At 44.9% G+C, this 17,123-nt stretch overlaps 1 protein-coding gene across 5 annotated transcripts in view; it reads left to right on the top strand.

The window, feature by feature from the left end:
- The first annotated feature begins 8,355 nt into the window (after positions 1–8,355).
- CRB3 (crumbs cell polarity complex component 3) overlaps positions 8,356–17,123 on the top strand; it is a 61,157-nt gene continuing 52,389 nt past the window's right edge. The window contains exon 1 of one of the 5 annotated variants that reach the window (XM_069230429.1): positions 8,356–8,448. The gene's annotated coding sequence lies outside the window, so the exon portion shown is untranslated. Of the gene's footprint in view, positions 8,449–8,505; positions 8,546–8,604; positions 9,235–13,047; positions 13,069–17,123 lie in introns of those variants that run through there. The other 4 variants (XM_069230432.1, XM_069230431.1, XM_069230430.1 and 1 more) reach the window with 4 other exon arrangements.

The raw sequence follows: 17,123 nt of genomic DNA, 5'->3' as shown, positions 1-17,123 counted from the left end.
TTCCACTTCATAACGCATGGCAGGCAGATCCTTGGGAATACTAGATGACTTTTCAAGTCTGTCATGTACAGATTAAAGAGCAATGGGGCGAGGATGCAATCCTGTTTCAGGCCTTTATTATTGTAGGTTTTCTCTGAGGTTGCCCAGTTACCTGATAATTTAACTCCTACCCACATGTTACTGTGTAGTGATTCTATTTCCTTCCGAAAGTATGGTGATATCTCCCCTTGCCTTAGCTTTGCCCATAGCAGGCCTCTTGGGATGTTATCAAAGCCATTTGTGAAATCAATAAATGTTGCATTAAGTGGTTAGGTCTTGGAGAGCATTGCTTCGTCAGTTAGGCAGGTTAAATTTAGGAGATTGTCCTTGATGTGACTGGGCCTTTGAAAACCAATCTGAAACCATGGGATCAGTTTCTTATCTTTTGCCTAGGTTTCTAGTTCTTCATACATTAACCTTACCTAGCACTTTTCTTCCATGTCTAATAGCGTTATCATTCTATAGTTTGCGGGCGAAGCCCTTTTTCTCTTTTTAGGTTGTAGCCTAATAGACAGCACAACTGTCTGGTTTACTAAAGTCTTGGGGACTTTCAGTAAGTTGACCTAGGTATGCATTCTACCCACTAATTACCATTGGCTTTGTGGTTTGTAACTCACATTTTCTGGCTTTCTATGTTCTGGCTTTATTTGCTTTAGGCTCTCTAGCTTCAGTTCGTCCCACCCGTTGCCTAATCCATGTTCACTGTGTCCTTCTAAGAACTCCCTTTCTGTAGCCAGGCCTTTAAATGTTCTTCTTATCTTGTCGCATTTGCTGTGCATTCAAAGGCCGAGATCAAATGCCAGGCGCTGTCTTTGAGGGTGGTTGCTTGCTTTTCTTTCTCTGAATTCAAAGAGAGAGAATTTATGTGGCAATCTTGCTGGATACTTGGAGTGGGAAAGAGGCTTTTTCTAGCACACAGCAGCATTTAAATGAACTGTGTAAGTATTGTAGAATATATCAGAATTAGTAACAAAAATGGAGCACATTTTTTGTTATTTCTGAATTGTGTTGGAAACAAATACTTTAGTATGATTAAAAAAAAAGCATTACTCTATGTGATGCAATTTCCACACATTTTCGTTTGTGCAGTGTATTTATTTATTAGTAAGTCTGAATATCTGTCCAAATGTAATGGCCATTTCAATTGAAAATGTGTTGTCTGTAACGGCAGTGCACTACCATACCATGCATACTTCGCTCTATGCCACTCCATTCTCCCCTACACCACTCCACACCACAGCACTCTGCTCTGCACCACTCCAGTTTACATCACTCCAGGCCACTGCACTCTATAACACTCCAACCTATGCCACTGCACTCTATGCCACTTCACGCTACTCCTCTAAACCCTTCCTTATACCACTCTACTCTATGCCAATTCACTCTTCACCACTCTACTTTACACCACTGCACTCTTCGCCACTGCATTCTACACCACTCCAGTCTAGGCCACACCAATCTACTCTGCACAAATCCACTCTACGCCACTATACTCTACGCCACTCTGCAACACTGCAATCTACACCACTGCACTCTATGCCAATACACTCTACGCCAGTGAACTGTACACCACTCTAATCTGCTCTGCACCATTGCACTCTACACGACTTTACGTCATTACACTCTAAGCAACTGCACTCTACCCTGTACCACTCCACGCCACTTCAACCTACTCTGACACAATCTACTCTACGCCACTGCATTCTATGCTACTCTACTCCACTCTATTCTACTGCACTCTATGCCACTCTACTACTCTTAACCACTGCTCTTTACGCCAATGCACCCTACACAACTGCACTTGATGCCACTGCACTCTACTCTGCCTCACTGTATTCTATGCCACTGCTGTCTATGCTGCCCTACTCCACTTCACTCTGACACTCTACTCTGCAACACAGCACTCTCCACCACTGAACTCTTTGTCACTCAACTCTGCGATACTCCACTCTATGCTACTCAACTCTACACCACTGCACTCTATGCCATTGCACTGTGGCACTATACCCTACTCTGCACCACTCTATCCTACTCTACTCTGCACCACTTTACAGCACTGTACTCTATGCCACTCGACTACTTTGCACTCCACACCATTGCACTCTATGCCACGTGACTATACTCTGCACCACTGCTTTCTGTATCCCTCATCTCTAGGCCACTCCACTCTGCACCACTCCATGCCACTATATGTATGCCACTGCACTCTACACCACTCTACTCTACTCTGTTCCACCATACTCTGAACCACTCTACACTGTGCCACTCTACTCTGCTCCACTGTACTCTACTATGCACTACTCTAATCAATAATACTGCATTCTATGACACTGCAGTGTATATCCTTGAATTCAATGCAACTGCACTCCATTCAACTATACTCTGCAACACCCTACACCAGTGCACTCTACACCAGTCCACTCCACTCTATGCCACTCCAGTGTATGCCACTCTACGTGACTCCCCACTATGCAACTCCAAAACACAACACTCTCTGCCACTCCACCCTACAACATCCTACTCCACTCTTTGCCTTTCCACTCAACGACACTCCACACAACTCCTCTACGCCACTACCTTTTAGCCATGCTAAAACACCAGCCAGGCTGGTGCAGAACATGGCTAAAACACATTGGTGAAGCCAACAGCTCTTGCACAGGCGAGACCTTTTGGCTGTGTCAATGCTTGTTATATGTAGGTACCAGAATTCAGCCCCTCCAACTTACGGGGACTGTAGCCATAAAATAACATTCTGAAAAGAGTGGGGTTTGAATGGACTTCCAAAGACCCAGATCAGACTTTAGTAGGGATGCGGGGAGGCCATTTGGGCCTAGTGCCCTGGTTGTACTCATTTTCATTAGGGCTATTTCTACCTTTCTTGTGGACGGCCAAAGATTAGTAGTGAGGGGGCGTCTGTGTGCTGGTCACGTCCCTCTCCCCCAATGGGCCATCCGTCGTATCAGGTTTATTTGGGATTTGTGTCCCTGGTTGGTCCCCCGTGGTGGTCTCGGTGACCTGGCTGTCATGTTCTGTGTGCCATACTGCTTGCTTGTTATGCCTGCTGCTTGAATCAACTGTTATACAGTAAAGCTGCTTTATGTGCTCAGACCATTGCTTTGCAGGGATGTTGCAGACCTTTGAGTTTCGGATTTGGGTGAGTTGCGTTAGTGAGAAGATGCACTGGCTAATTTAGTAACACCCTCTTCTACTAGGGCCAGAACCTTGCCCATAAATGCAACTAAATTCCTTCTCTACCTAGTGAGGGGCAGAAGGTGTTACTAAATTAGCCAGTGCATCTTTTCACTAACACAATGCAAGTACAACAGTACAGTCTTCCCTAACACAAATAATATTCACTGACAGGTGGTTGCAGCAGGAGGAGTGGCACAAGGTTCTGACACACACACACAGAACAGACACATCTCAGGTTACTAACACGCTTAAGATGGGGGGACAGGAATTAAAGGACTGCTGTAAGACTTTCCGAAACAGATATCAACATAGAAGTACAAACAAACACTCCTGGAAGAAATGGACAAACCTTTGGTAGAATTATCATACATTCTCGTACTGTCATAGGATGACAATTAACAATCATTTGTAAAACCTGGCTGCTAAACCTTTTTATGAATTGGGGTTTGAGACACTTTCTTCATTCAGCCAACAGTAACGGGAAAACACACACAATACACATTCATGGTTTAGTTCAGGCAATATATAATCAATAGCAGTTTGTATAGTTTTTATAGAATGGCCATGTATGCCTACATTCCAATATACGAGTGGATAAAAAAAAGCGGATATGCATAAAATGCTGCCTGGGCGTTTTCGCCAGCAGAGCATATAGTTTGCTAGTTTCTTTTCATGAGAAACTGCTAGAAATACAACCTGAAAGCTTCTGTTTTTGAATGCCTCGAAATTGCCAAAAAACAACGTTGCTTTAACTTGTGTGTGTTTTTAACACTGATTTAACATATTTGGATCGCAGCTGCGAAGGGCTGAGGGCTTCACATGGGTACAACATGAGATGACTGAAAAAGAGTGCTTGCCATATGGTTGCTGCAAGGATATTCTCTCCAGCGTGGTGCAGTGAGAGGGGCAAGCCAAAGAAATGTGACATCAGCTTGAGTGATGACTGCTGCAAAATTGACTCTAACCTAATTTGCATTTGGCTGGTCTAGTTAGGTAAGCAAAAACTCTGCCTAATAACCTTTTATTGAAAACGATTAACCAAAGTCCCAATTTCTATGGGAATGCGCCCAAGCCGCGATGAAGATGCGGTAATAATTTCACATTTATAACAGTCCATATGAGTTTAATAGATCGTTAATGGCTGTGAATGCGCTGGAAAGCATACATCAGTTATGCAGATTTAAGCAGATTTATTTTTTAGTGAGGCAAAATGTTTATTTGTTCACCTACAGTCTTCAAAACACAGGCCTAGTTATATTTTCTATTTTTTTCAACTGGAACATTGTCAGCTGAGAACGAAATGTTATCTTTACCCCGCTGTTTGAAGTAACGTTTTTGAATTTGTTTGCATATCTGATTAACCTCATTCCTCATTAACACATATTTTAAATGCACTGGCATTTTGTTATGCCATGTTGTAAATTGTACATTTAGCCTCACTGTCAAGGTAAGCATAGCTTTATTTTGAAATTGGCATAATCAAGCGAGACCTGCAGATGTAGTGAAGTCAGCCTTTTACTGTAGTTTAATATTTTGTAATTGTGTTAAAGTCTCCAGAGACATTTGCTGGCCCCTTACTGTGTTGTCTAAAATGAGGATATCATCACCATATTGTAGAGACTGAAGATGTAGCTTGCCTAAACCAGGTGGGCAAATGCCATCCACTTCATGTTTGCCACAATGTTTGGTATAGTAAGTACCTAGTTACCATAGTAATTTTTTTTAGTTTGCTAATAACTTTGGCACCATTTGACAAACCTTCATGAAACTTTGCACAAAAAAAAAGTTTTTTCACCTTAACTCCTCCATTGAAAGGTTTGGGGTGATCCATCAAGCGGGAATGAGAAAAAAGAGGTCTCCAAAAATACTATTTACGCTTGCAAGATCCAAAGGGTATGTCAGGCATTGCTACAGCCAAAACAGTGGAACAGATGTACACAGAAATTGGCAGAAAGATAGGTATTTACCCAGAAAGTTTTTTTTGTTGCATTTGGTGTAAATCCATTCAGTAGTCTTTGAGCAATTAATGTTTAAAATATATACATAACTGGATGGTTGGGTTTGCGGGACTATTACAGGAAGATCGAAGGTCGCAACTTCAAATAATAGAACAAACTGATTAGCCGAGGGGACTTTCTCCCCATCAACCACCTTGCTACTGCAGGAGTGAGAAGCTCCTGAGACTCCCTCTGGAGCTCTAGTTCTGATTGGCTGGTCACAACATGAAGATGAATGTGGCGACTGCTATTGCAGGACACAGGGACTGAGTCCCTGTTTCCAAAAAATGAAAAAATAAAGTATAAGGGGAAAGATAGGCGTACCTTGACTCCCTGGACTTGTGGGGGTCAAATTCAAAAAAAAAAATTGGTGCGCCGATTCCGCAGGACTCTTGCGGGAACCAGCGTGTCCTAGTGCGCTCTCTAGACAGATGCGCAGGATCATAGAGGGCTACGCTGTGTCCTGCGAGATTCCGATGGAATTAAAAAAACTTTTTTTTTTAAAGAGGCGATCTGTTGTGGTCTGGCAGTGAATATGCAGTTAGGTGCAAGGTGCCTTTGGTTTGTGTAGTAAGGGTTTGCTGCAAGCGGGGATTGGGTGCATGGCCTGCCATGGACCAAGCCCTGTGGCCAAACCTGTGCTTTATAATGTGCAGAGTGGAACTGGCATAGTTACCTATGATAAAATCTTACTTTAGGAAAGGAAGTTCAAAGTAGTGTTATAGTTAGGTGTGGTAGTGATATCTTACTTTACATTAAACAGAGTGTTAGCAATTCACTAAAATAGTAATGTGCTAACACCACTCTTCTCCCAAAAAAGTTGTTGTGCTTTATGAGGTGACCTGCATCACCTCTATGAAGAACCCTGCCTTGAACAGGTGCAACATGCGCTACATATGTGCGCTGCCAAAGGTGGCCCGCCAGTGATGCTATCCCACTTTAGCCTCTGTTGGTGTCCTCTGATTTCCGTACTTTCAGGTCCTCTTTCTTGTCTCCACCTTCAGTACTCGCCACCCTCTTTTCAGATGCATTATTTTATTTTCCACTTTCCAGCCTGTTCCCCCGTCATTACCGTTCTACACTCTAACATCTCTTCTCAGTGTGCATTTTGAGTGCTGAGACACGATGCACACAGACATCAGTAGACGTTTGTTTGAGGGGGGCTATGATACTTGTGATGGAATTTTTGGGTTTCCTTCTAAATTCCCCTTCTCTAAATGAGGCCATCTTAAAAAGATATCATGTGGATGGAGACTTAGCTTACTGATTGTGATTACTTCACTGATCATAGGGTATTTGAGTTCTAATCCCTTTACCACCTACTGGAGTAAGCTTTGACAGTTCACTTTTGCAACTTTTACAAGACAGGTATAGAAAATATACCAATGTAATGAAATAGACTTCAGCTTTGAAATACCAATGGTAAATAACAGTACTTACCACCTACTGCCACAGGACACGGTCCAATGGGTTCTTTTTAGCACTGGAACTAGGATATTTGACATCTAATATCAGCTCTACCACTTCACCTAAATGTGCTGGAAATAAACACTGTTTTCCAAAGCTGGCCAAGTTCCACAATACAGTGTAATGTTCTACTGTAAGTATAGGAAGGTATAGGAGTGCACCTGTTACATTGAATCAGGATATAGTCGTTGTCTTTGTTAGGCACAGGAAGATTAAGTGATTTGCCCAGAATCACAGGATGTTGAGCTGACACCAAGACTTGAACCTGGTTCCCCTAGTTACAAAATTGGCTGCCCTCCCTGGATCTTTTTTGACAAGATTGGAAGTATTTAAAATCAATTGAAAAGCTGCTAGTAAGTGGGTGTTTACAAAAATGCACTGAATATTATGCTGCGGAGAAGAGACTCTCATGGCATTTTCAAGAAAATGCAAATTGATTGTAAATATATAGCCTTTGCAGTAAGTAGCAGTGTGCTGCAGTCTTAAGGCTACAGTTTAACACACTGTTTGATCATAGGTAAATCATGCTTCCCCTGTTCCTCTGTCCACATATTTGACAATATGTCAGCACTTTGAAACATGCCCCCGGTAGGTATCTCTTTTGTAACCCATTAAGGGATTTGCTTCTCTTTTGAGAAGATTAAAAATGGTGGGGAACTAAAATGTAGACAAAGGGTGACCCACAGTGCCTCTGGGCGGGCATCGAGAGAGGAGCAACAATTGCAGGACAAACCTGCAAAAGGCAGGACGGTTGGCCACCCTACCCGACACACCTCAAATGTTCTATTCCTTGTAGCATACCTTCCTATTTTAGGAGCTCCCTCTCCTCCACCTAGGTATGTTTTCCCCTGCTCTTCTTTCTTTTCCTTTATCGCAACTCTTATAATCTAGATTATTTTATCTCACACTGTCAGTGGTTGAAGTGGGTGGGCTCAATTGGTAACGACATTCCCAATCTGTTTTTTACATTTTAAGCTAACATCTCCAATACTGCTTGTTGCCTCACACCCAAATTTCCTGACCCCACCCTCATTGCACTCACCATAGTTCCCATACTTTTTTATGCACTTCATTCTCTCTTCCAAACACAACCCCTATTCCTGCTACTGTTCCACACTCTCGATGGCTTACTTCTGCCACTCTTAGATACATCATGCAAAGTTCTCCTCCACTTCCACCAGATGCACTGAAAAGGAAGCACCTGCAGTTCCAAATAATGCGCAGCTTCGTACTTGTGTACATCTTGACAATCAATTTGTAAAAGCAGACGTGATTTACTTTCCCTATGTAATATGCTACTTATGTTGTAAAACTTTCTAACACGGTGCTTTATCTGGGTAGACAATGTCAGTTAGTACCTGCACTGCTTTGTTCTAGAGGGACCAGCACTTCCCAGAGTTGCTGCGAAGCTTTCAGTGGGAGGGTACAGGCACTTCTAGCATCAAACAGGTACTCTGAGACAAGGGGTACACTTATTTTCATTTCAAGCACTGCTATAACATCTTCGCGTAATGCCAACGTTATATAATCCCGCACAAATAAGTAAATGATTAGTTTGCTGGTCAGCACCCTCTATCATTAGTCCACCTTCTGTATCGAAGCAGGTGTCTGCCTCTAGCTTCTCATTAGTCCTTCCTCTGTGTCTGGCCAGGTATAACACTCGTTAGTCCTTCCTCCGTTTTGATTGAGGCAGGTGTGTCACACCGGAAATGCTGCTCAGGTGAGCTCTGGAGAGAACCGGAGGAGGAAGCAGGTGAGGGGGGCTGAGGGGTTGTGGTTCAGGTCAGAAAAGTTTATTATTGAGGAAGAGAGAGAGAAAAAACGGTGGAAAGCGAAGGGGCGGTATCAAGGTGGGGGTGCTGGATAGCGGCACAACAAGTTCGATTGGTGGAGCAGATGGTGGGGGATAAAGTTGGAGCTGAGATGGGCGACCAAAGGAGGGAAAAAGTCTGTCATAGTCGGGAGACGGATGGAGCAGATATGGACGGAGACACTTCTGGTTCAATGTGTTCTATATCTCTAATGAGTGTTAGTCGGTTTGAAATTGCCCCCGTTTTGGGGGAGGAGAGGTCTGGGTATCTGCCTCTTTGAGGAGAATGGATAAAGAGGTAGTCACCACTTCCTGCATCCCTTTGCAGTTTCCCGACCTAAAAGGTATTGGTGATCGGGTGACTGTTCCTTTAAATTCTCACTGGGAGGCGGGAGAATACTTTCGGACTTTAATCTGTAGGTCGTTTTCTTGGTGTGTTTTGTTAAAAAGTACCCGCCTGTTGGAGGTCTGGAAAGTGGGGGAGGGACGCTCAAACTCTGTGGTCAGTGCAGCAGGCGTTTGAAGGGCTCAGGTTGTATGTACAAAAGAAGAGTGTACGTAACCATGTACCTCGATTTGCGCAATTTATTGACACAGTCATCGAAGGCTGGAGAGGTATGTATCTTCCCAGGATGGATAAGGAAGGAAGATCTGTCACCAACTGATGGAGCGTCTATCTTTCGTACACGAACCAAAGATGGTTTTCACCCAGCAACTGGGATTCACGAGGTACCTCATAGATTATAAAAAATAAAAAAATAAAAAAGCGACATGGGTTTATATCGGTTGTGGGTGGGGGGGTCAATGTGTACCTCACCTGTATGGCGAGGGGACACCAGATTTTCTGGTGGAGGGAGGCTGCATGTACTGCACATTCATTGATAGGTTGTTTTGGTTCCTAGCACAGCCTGGGCCTGAATAAACCCTAGAAATATCTTGAATCCACCCTCTGGGCACAGTGCCCAAATCCATCCTCAGAGTTCAGACTCCTCCCATTGTCATGAACCCACCCATAGCCTGTGCGGCAGTCTTTTTTTGCCCCGCCCACCACCAGCCTTATGACCACCTCCTCGAGTTCCCTCACTACTGCCTGGCAAATGTGCCCCTCATCTCTTCATAGCCCCAAATTTCACATACATTCATTTGTTTTAATTAACCCACTCAGCTATCTACATAAAATAAACATTCTATTCTTTGCAGCCCGCATATTCACCCTATATGCTACTTTATGGGGAGTCAAAAGATCCCGCTAGACAAAACTCCACTCTCTCCCTAGCAGAAATATTAATCGCAAGAGGTATATTGACATTTTGAATTGCTTCCTGAAGGCTGGACGCACAAGGAACTTTTCAGCAGATGCTTTTAAATGGCAAGTTTCTAAGTGAGTGCTAAAAACAACGCCCCCCCAATTCAAGTCAGCACCCGGTGCGGCCGCACCACTGGCACCGCCTGAACCTAACCCACCTCTGGGACGCAGGCATGGATCTGTGCCCAGTGCACAGCTCTGGGTTCACCTCCACCTTCAGTCCACAGGCCCGAAACCACCCGCCCCGTGCTCGTGCCCATGCGTGTTGCGGGAATGCCAATCTTACGCCATCCCTGTTCTTTCTCTTCTTTGGATCGCTCTTTTTCCATACCAAAGGCACGTCGAACTGTGCAGCGCGGACGTCTGTGTGTGCCGCAGTAATCGCACGTTGAGAGTGTTTTATTGCACCGACGCCCTGCGCTAGGAGACCCTCAAAGCATCGACCAACGCAGAAATCAGAAGCAGGGTAAACCGGGAGAATCGCGCTGGGAGTTCACCAGAGGGCGTCTACTTTGAGATGCTTGGAATTACGTCCTGCTCTCTTCCCAGCCAGACTCTTCATGTAGTTTATTGGACGTGCATTCAGAAAGCGCCTCATGACCCTAGGCGAGAAAGCGCGCTATCAAACTACGTGGTAGTGTTCGCATGTAAGATTGTTGCTGTAAGCCCAAGTAGGAGCCGTTCTGTGCCTGAGTGATCGGAGTGGTCCTCTTGCGATGGGGCACAGTGCTTAGTGCCGGAGTTATGCTGAGTTTGTGGTGATTACAGAAAACCTTAATTTCATTTTATCCAATTTACTCCTGCCAATGCTTGTTAGCAGTAACACATAGATAAGTGGTAATAATGTTGTTGTGAATAAACAGAACTAAAAGGGTTTAATTTCCGAGCATGAGACTGAATTAAACGTTACTAATGTCTGTGGAACTTTCGAAGTGCTTATTCAATCATGAAATCCCCTTTACACCACTTTAATTTTCTCTCACTGTTAGGCACGCCCTTTTACTAGCCACACACTTCTGAAATTTGTCATCTGCGTTTCTCTCACTTTTCATCTTCAGCACATCTTTCCGCACTCTTATACTCCCTTTTATCTCCACTTAACCCCACTTTATTTTTCCTTTGGTGTAGTCAATATTTCGACAGCTGCGAACGCCGTTCCCACACTCCCACAATTACAATCGTCACGTATGTGACCATCATTCTGCTTGCCCTTAGAGAGGCCACAGATTTGCACTGCCTGTAATCTTACCACCTATGAACCAGTGGCACGTATTGTGAGGCATTCACACTGCCTTCAGTCTCTGCTCCAGAGCAGTGTTGTGCCCGGTCACAAACATCCACCCACAACCTCAATTTACTCCGGCACGTGGAGGTGACTGAGTTCCCAGTATGTAACACATGACTCATGTTGCTTGGGGAAAATGATAACAAATGCAACGTTTTGAAAAAGCAAAACATATTAGGGATTGCAAGATGAAGTAAAATGTGTGAAATGTAAAAAGAGCCTGCCTTGTTTACATGGCTCGACCTAAGCCACTGTTGAGAAATCAGTGTTTTTTCTTGTAAAGTTAAGGGCATTATTATAGGGATCCTTTTCAATGTCGGTCAGAGATCCAGCAGGATATTACTCATTTAGCACCCACAACCATATTATTGTCCTCTAGGTCTCTTGCTTCTCATTTGATGGCTTTCCTTCCCCTTAGTGTTTATCCCTGGTTGCATAGCAGTTTTATGGTGCTTCTGATTGGATGAGTTGGAACCTTCCAGTGCTCACCTTTAGGGAACTGCTTTCGCCTACAGTGTGCATGTGATTTCAGTGAAAGCTATTGTTAAAAAAAAAAAAAAAAAAAAAAAAAAAGCTTAAAAACGGGCTTGGAGCCCTCCCATTACTTACCATTGGTTGGCTTTCATGTCACCCTCGTTTCCTTGCTTCTAACTGGTCTAGGGTACCCACCTGGCACTGAGGCAAATTCTGGACAGGACTATAAAAAAATTCAGGACAAAGGGTCAAAATTCACGACAAAAATTCAGGACAAAGGGTCAAAATTCAGGACAGAAATTCAAGAACAAACGTTAGTTTTACAGACACAAGAGAGGCCATACCTCACTGTGTTGTCAGTCCATTTATTTAATCTTGTTTTTTAAAGTAGCACTGTTTATTCACTGTGGTCTTTTTGTGATTGCCTCCTGGTATGCTACATTCAGGTGTCCCATTATGTCCTTGTTCAGTAGTAAATTAATGCCCTTCAGCACTGTGTCAAGGCCATCACACCTACCCAAATCTACCCAATCTGTCTTGAAGAGAAAGAAACAGCAAAAATGTGATTGTTTCTCAACATTTTAAAACCCCTGGCAAACAGTTTGGGAAACATTAAGGTAATTAATCTTATGCTAGTTTAAACAAATTGAACAAAAATATCTGGCTCCTCTGAACCACCCATGGACTTTCAACCTAAAATATTTAATGAGGCAGGGCAGATGGTGTGGGCGACAGTCTCACACCTAATGTCAGGATGTGAGGTACCCACAAATTGTGTGTAGTCTCACAGCACTAGAGTGTATGTCTGTGACTCTACATTTATCTCAGAAATGGGAGCCCGGACTACCAATCAAAGATAATAAAAGAGGAGGATGAAATCGAGATCAAATGAGAGATCCACAGCAAGTGATCCAAAGCGTTGTTGCTAACAACTGGGTAAATAAGGAAGAGAAGAACAACGTGGGATAATTCCTAAAATCCGACAAGATGGGTCCACCAAGACTATCGGAAGGTACTGGGTACCTGGGGAGTTGTCTTTGCACACAGGAGAGAAACAGAAGAGGCACTGTCAAGTGGTTGAACAAGCAACACCCATCCACCTTGGCAAACTCTTCTGGTGCAATGGTCCACTGTTCGTGCTTGTGAAGGGTTAGCAGGGGCCATACCCCTTGCAAGGTTGTGCAAGGCAATTGCCTGCTTTGCCCAGGTCTTTAAATGGTTTTGAAACTGAGCAAAAGCCAAACTAGTTATCTGGGTTATCCTTAAGTGTCAAGTACCTATAGAATCTTCAAAATATTTGGGATGTAAGTTGCACAAACAAAAAGTAAAAATGTTAAAAGGTAATTAGTGTTTCTTTAATATATGGCACTGTTTTCCCCTTTATATACAATTAGATTTCAGATTGAACTAGGGAACCAGTTACCTTTTGATTCCTAGTGATTAATACCTACCATTCTCTCACTGATTTGCAGGATGGAAATCTCGGCAGAGCGTCAAGGTCCCTCCAAACCCAGTTTGCTTTTTGGTCTTCTCTTCTGCTTTCTGTAGTGGGCCACGTGGCACTAGTGAATATGGTGTGCTACTCCAATGATAGTATTATTTTGCAAACCTTCTCCTGCTCATCCTTCATTCCTTCTTCAGACATGCCACACATCTGATTTGGTCGCTGCAGTGCCGTCAGGTAGCTCTTTCCACTGTAAAGCTACCAGTGACTGCTGGTGGATTAGATCTTCTGGACTTAGACTGCTATTATTCAGCTGCACAGGTCCAATGGGTGGCTCGCTGGCTTTTTGCCCACCTCCCTGCATGAGATAAGTTTTATCAGTAAAGACTTTTAAGAAAGCCTTAATGCACTGCTCATTGTTTCCTACTGGCCATTCTACGGATCACCATCCGGGGTTCTCAGACACAGCTTTCTCTTGCCTTGCTAGAACCTGTAAACTCACTGACACGGAGAAACCCTGTGCTCCTGCACTATCTTTTCTAAGCCTTACCACTTGCACAGGACAGCTGTGCTCAGAGCAACTTCATCAGTGGCATGGTGCAGGTGTCTTAAAATTGGGGGATTTGTCTCTGGACAGCAAGCTAATACATTTCCAAACCTTTGTGACAGACTACCATCTTCACCCCGGTCAACTCCTTAATTACAACCACCTTAAATAATCATTAAATGCCCTATTTTATGTCTGCCAACTAGCACTAACCCTACAAGAGCTGTGCCAGAAGTTCTACACCATAGGAACTGGTGGCAAAGTGATGGAAAGGTCTGTACAACCATTCTTGCACCATGGAAACAACTCCAGGTCTTCTCGTAATACTACCTGGGTGATTGATGTGCCCAAACCTGTGCAATATACGTACTAGACTAAAATACTGGACTTTCCCCACAAAGTATCCCACAGCTGTCACTTTAAGTACATTCATAGTGCTTCCTTGGGAATGCATTCCACCCATTGCTTGCCATTGGCCTTGTGGTTTGTCACTCACACTTTGTTGCTTTCAATTTACTGGATTTCTTTGTTTTAGGCTATGCAGCTTGAGTTCGTCCCTTCCCCAAACCTTATTTACAGTATCATTCCGAGTGCTCCCTTTCTGTAAACAGGCCTGTACATCTTGTCCCTATCTCATCACATTTGCTGTGCATTCAAAGAACAAAGTCAAATGTCAAGCTTTGCCTTCGGTGGGAACTTAGGCCCTCATTATGACATTGGCAGTAAATCCCACTTACCGCCACGTTGACGGCAGTCAACTTACCGCCGCCGCACTGGATATCCTTTCACCATATTATGACACACACACACACACCAATCTGTCAGTATTCAACCACATACACAAATCCGCCAGACCAAAGGTCTGTGTTAAACTGGCAGTATCAAAACCCACACCGTTATTTAACAGAACACCACCAACCACATTATGACCCACGAATCACCACGGCGGACATTCAATGGCGGTAGACCATTGGCGGTACATACCGCCGCGCTCACAATGGACATCCACAGACAAAGGAACACCACATTGGAATATTCAAACAACATACACCTGACACCCATACACACACCACACCCACACCACTATAAAACACCCACCCACATTACCCACAACCCTTTACGAACAACAATTACTGGCAGGAGATTGACACCAAGACCACTGACACAACAAGAGCAACACACTATTCACACCTATACACCACTCACGCACTCCACAGCGCACACACCCCAAAACATTACCCAACACACCCTCACCAACACACATCACAAAAAACCATGGCACCACAAAGACACCCCGTTTCACAGAACAAGAGCTAAGGGTCATGGTAGAGGAAATCGTCAGGGTAGAGCCACAGCTATTTGGAGCACAGGTGCAACAGATATTAATAGCCAGGAAGATGGAGCTATTGCGGAGAATCGTGGACAGGGTCAGTGCCGTTGGACAGCACCCAAGAACTAGGGATGACATCAGGAAGAGGTGGAACGACCTACGGGAAAGATACATTCCATAGCACCAAGACACCAGCTCGCTGTACAGAGGACTGGTGATGGACCCCCACCGCCTCCCCCACAACTCACTGCATGGGAGGAGGAAGTCTTGGCAATACTGCATCCTGAGGGCCTGGCTGGAGTTGGAGAAGGACTGGACTCTGGTAAGTCAACTCTCCACTATTATCGCCACCTACCTGCATGCCATCACATACCCTTACCCTAACCCCTGTCATTCCACTACATCCCACACACCCCACCATCACAACCTATTCATCCCAACGGCAAGCCCTGCATGCTGTACCAATGCATGGGCACCCCTCACAGCCTTGCATGGGCACTCATCACTAAAGCATGCATACCGTAGTGAATTAACTATCCCACCATACACTAACATACACAAGTGAAAGCTGTCAGGGCAAATCCAACCATAGAGTGGAGGCCACAGATGTACAATATGTGATACATTTTAACCATAACGCATCATTTACATCCCCACAGGTACAACAGCCAATATCAGCGGAGATGAGGTGCCAGCACAAACCAGTCCCCCAACTGAAGAGGCCCACAGTGATGACAGTAACTCTGATCTTCAAGATCTGGATGACCTACGTGGCCCATCACGGACCACTGGACAGCCGGTTCCCCAAGCCCAGTCACTCACCACCACAGAGCCTCCCCCCCATCAGGAAACACCACCATAGCACCCGCCCAGCGTACCCATACCTCTGTCCCAAGGACACGTCAATCAGCAGTGTGTCCACCTCTACAGGGAGCCCAGGGCACACTTCTCCCCCAAGACAATAAGGGACCTGGGGTCAGTGGCAGTGGACACACCGTTCAGGGGATAGAGGCACAGGCCACCAGGGAAAATGGGAGGACTGCTGTGCACCAGGGGGAGGAGAGGCCCAGGGAACCAACTCTCCAGGAGGCACTCTCCGAGATCCTGGGGGCCTATCAACATTCCCAGGACACAATGGGCCAGATCCTGGACAACGTGCAGGAGAACAGGCGACTGCAGGAGGGACAGTACTAGGGGATCAGCAAGGATTTGCAGGCCATCAACAACACCCTGATCTCCATAGCAGGGGTGCTGCCAGTCATGGCCAACATTATGAGGGAGGCAGTCTTACACCAGCGGGCCCTGCCACTAGCCAGACATCTGAACAGCCTTTCACCTCCACTGCCACTAGTGACCAGGAAGCCCCAAAACAGGACTCACAGGCCACCAGCAACCTCCCCCCTGCGGAAGGTGAACCGCCCCGCAGACATTCCTGTGATCCAGAGACACTTGCCAAGACCCCGCCAGGAAATGAGACTCTCCTGATTGTCACCCTTGTGTCTCACTGAGTTGCGCTGTCCACTTTGAACTGCCATTGCTCCCCTTCCTATGTCCTCTTGGACAATGCACCTGTGCTACAAATAGACTTGAACAATACCTTGGACTTTCCTCCATCATCATCCCATCCCATTGCACTTGCCCCTGTACATATTAGCACTTAAATAAACACCCTTTGAAAAAAAACATTTGGAGTATGTCATATCAAATATGTATTCATAGAAACAGGTACAAACATTGCAAATCAACTGTACAGAGCATAGATTAATGACCTGTAGCTGGCTGTAGTGACCACACCAGGAGTATAAGTCAGGTCACCAACATCTGAAAAATAAATTGTCAGAGGGAACAGTACATGAGCATAGAAGTGGGAAAGATCAACATGCCATTGCCACACAGATTACAACAAAAGTCACTGAAATGTGAAGTAAGACTGAACTACCTGTGTGTCATTGGAAGTATTGCCGGATCACAGATGTTCTATTGTCCTCATCCTCTGCCTCCTCATCCTCACTGTCCACAGGGTCTACTGCTGGCACACTTGCATCTCCAGCCTCCTCCTCCTTCAGGAATGGGACATGGCGTCTGAGGGCCAGGTTATGCAGCATGCCACCACTATCTGGCAGACCTTCTTGGGTGAGTAGCGCAGGGAACCACCTGTTAGATGGAGGCACCGGAACCTGGCCTTCAAGAGGCCAAGGGTCCTTTCAATGCTCCTTCTGGGTCACCCATGTG

The sequence above is a fragment of the Pleurodeles waltl genome, chromosome 4_2 (assembly GCF_031143425.1).
Source record: "Pleurodeles waltl isolate 20211129_DDA chromosome 4_2, aPleWal1.hap1.20221129, whole genome shotgun sequence".
Lineage (NCBI taxonomy): Eukaryota > Metazoa > Chordata > Amphibia > Caudata > Salamandridae > Pleurodeles > Pleurodeles waltl.
The sequence above is the reverse complement of the archived record's forward strand: the minus strand, read 5'-3'. Positions and strand labels throughout refer to the sequence as shown.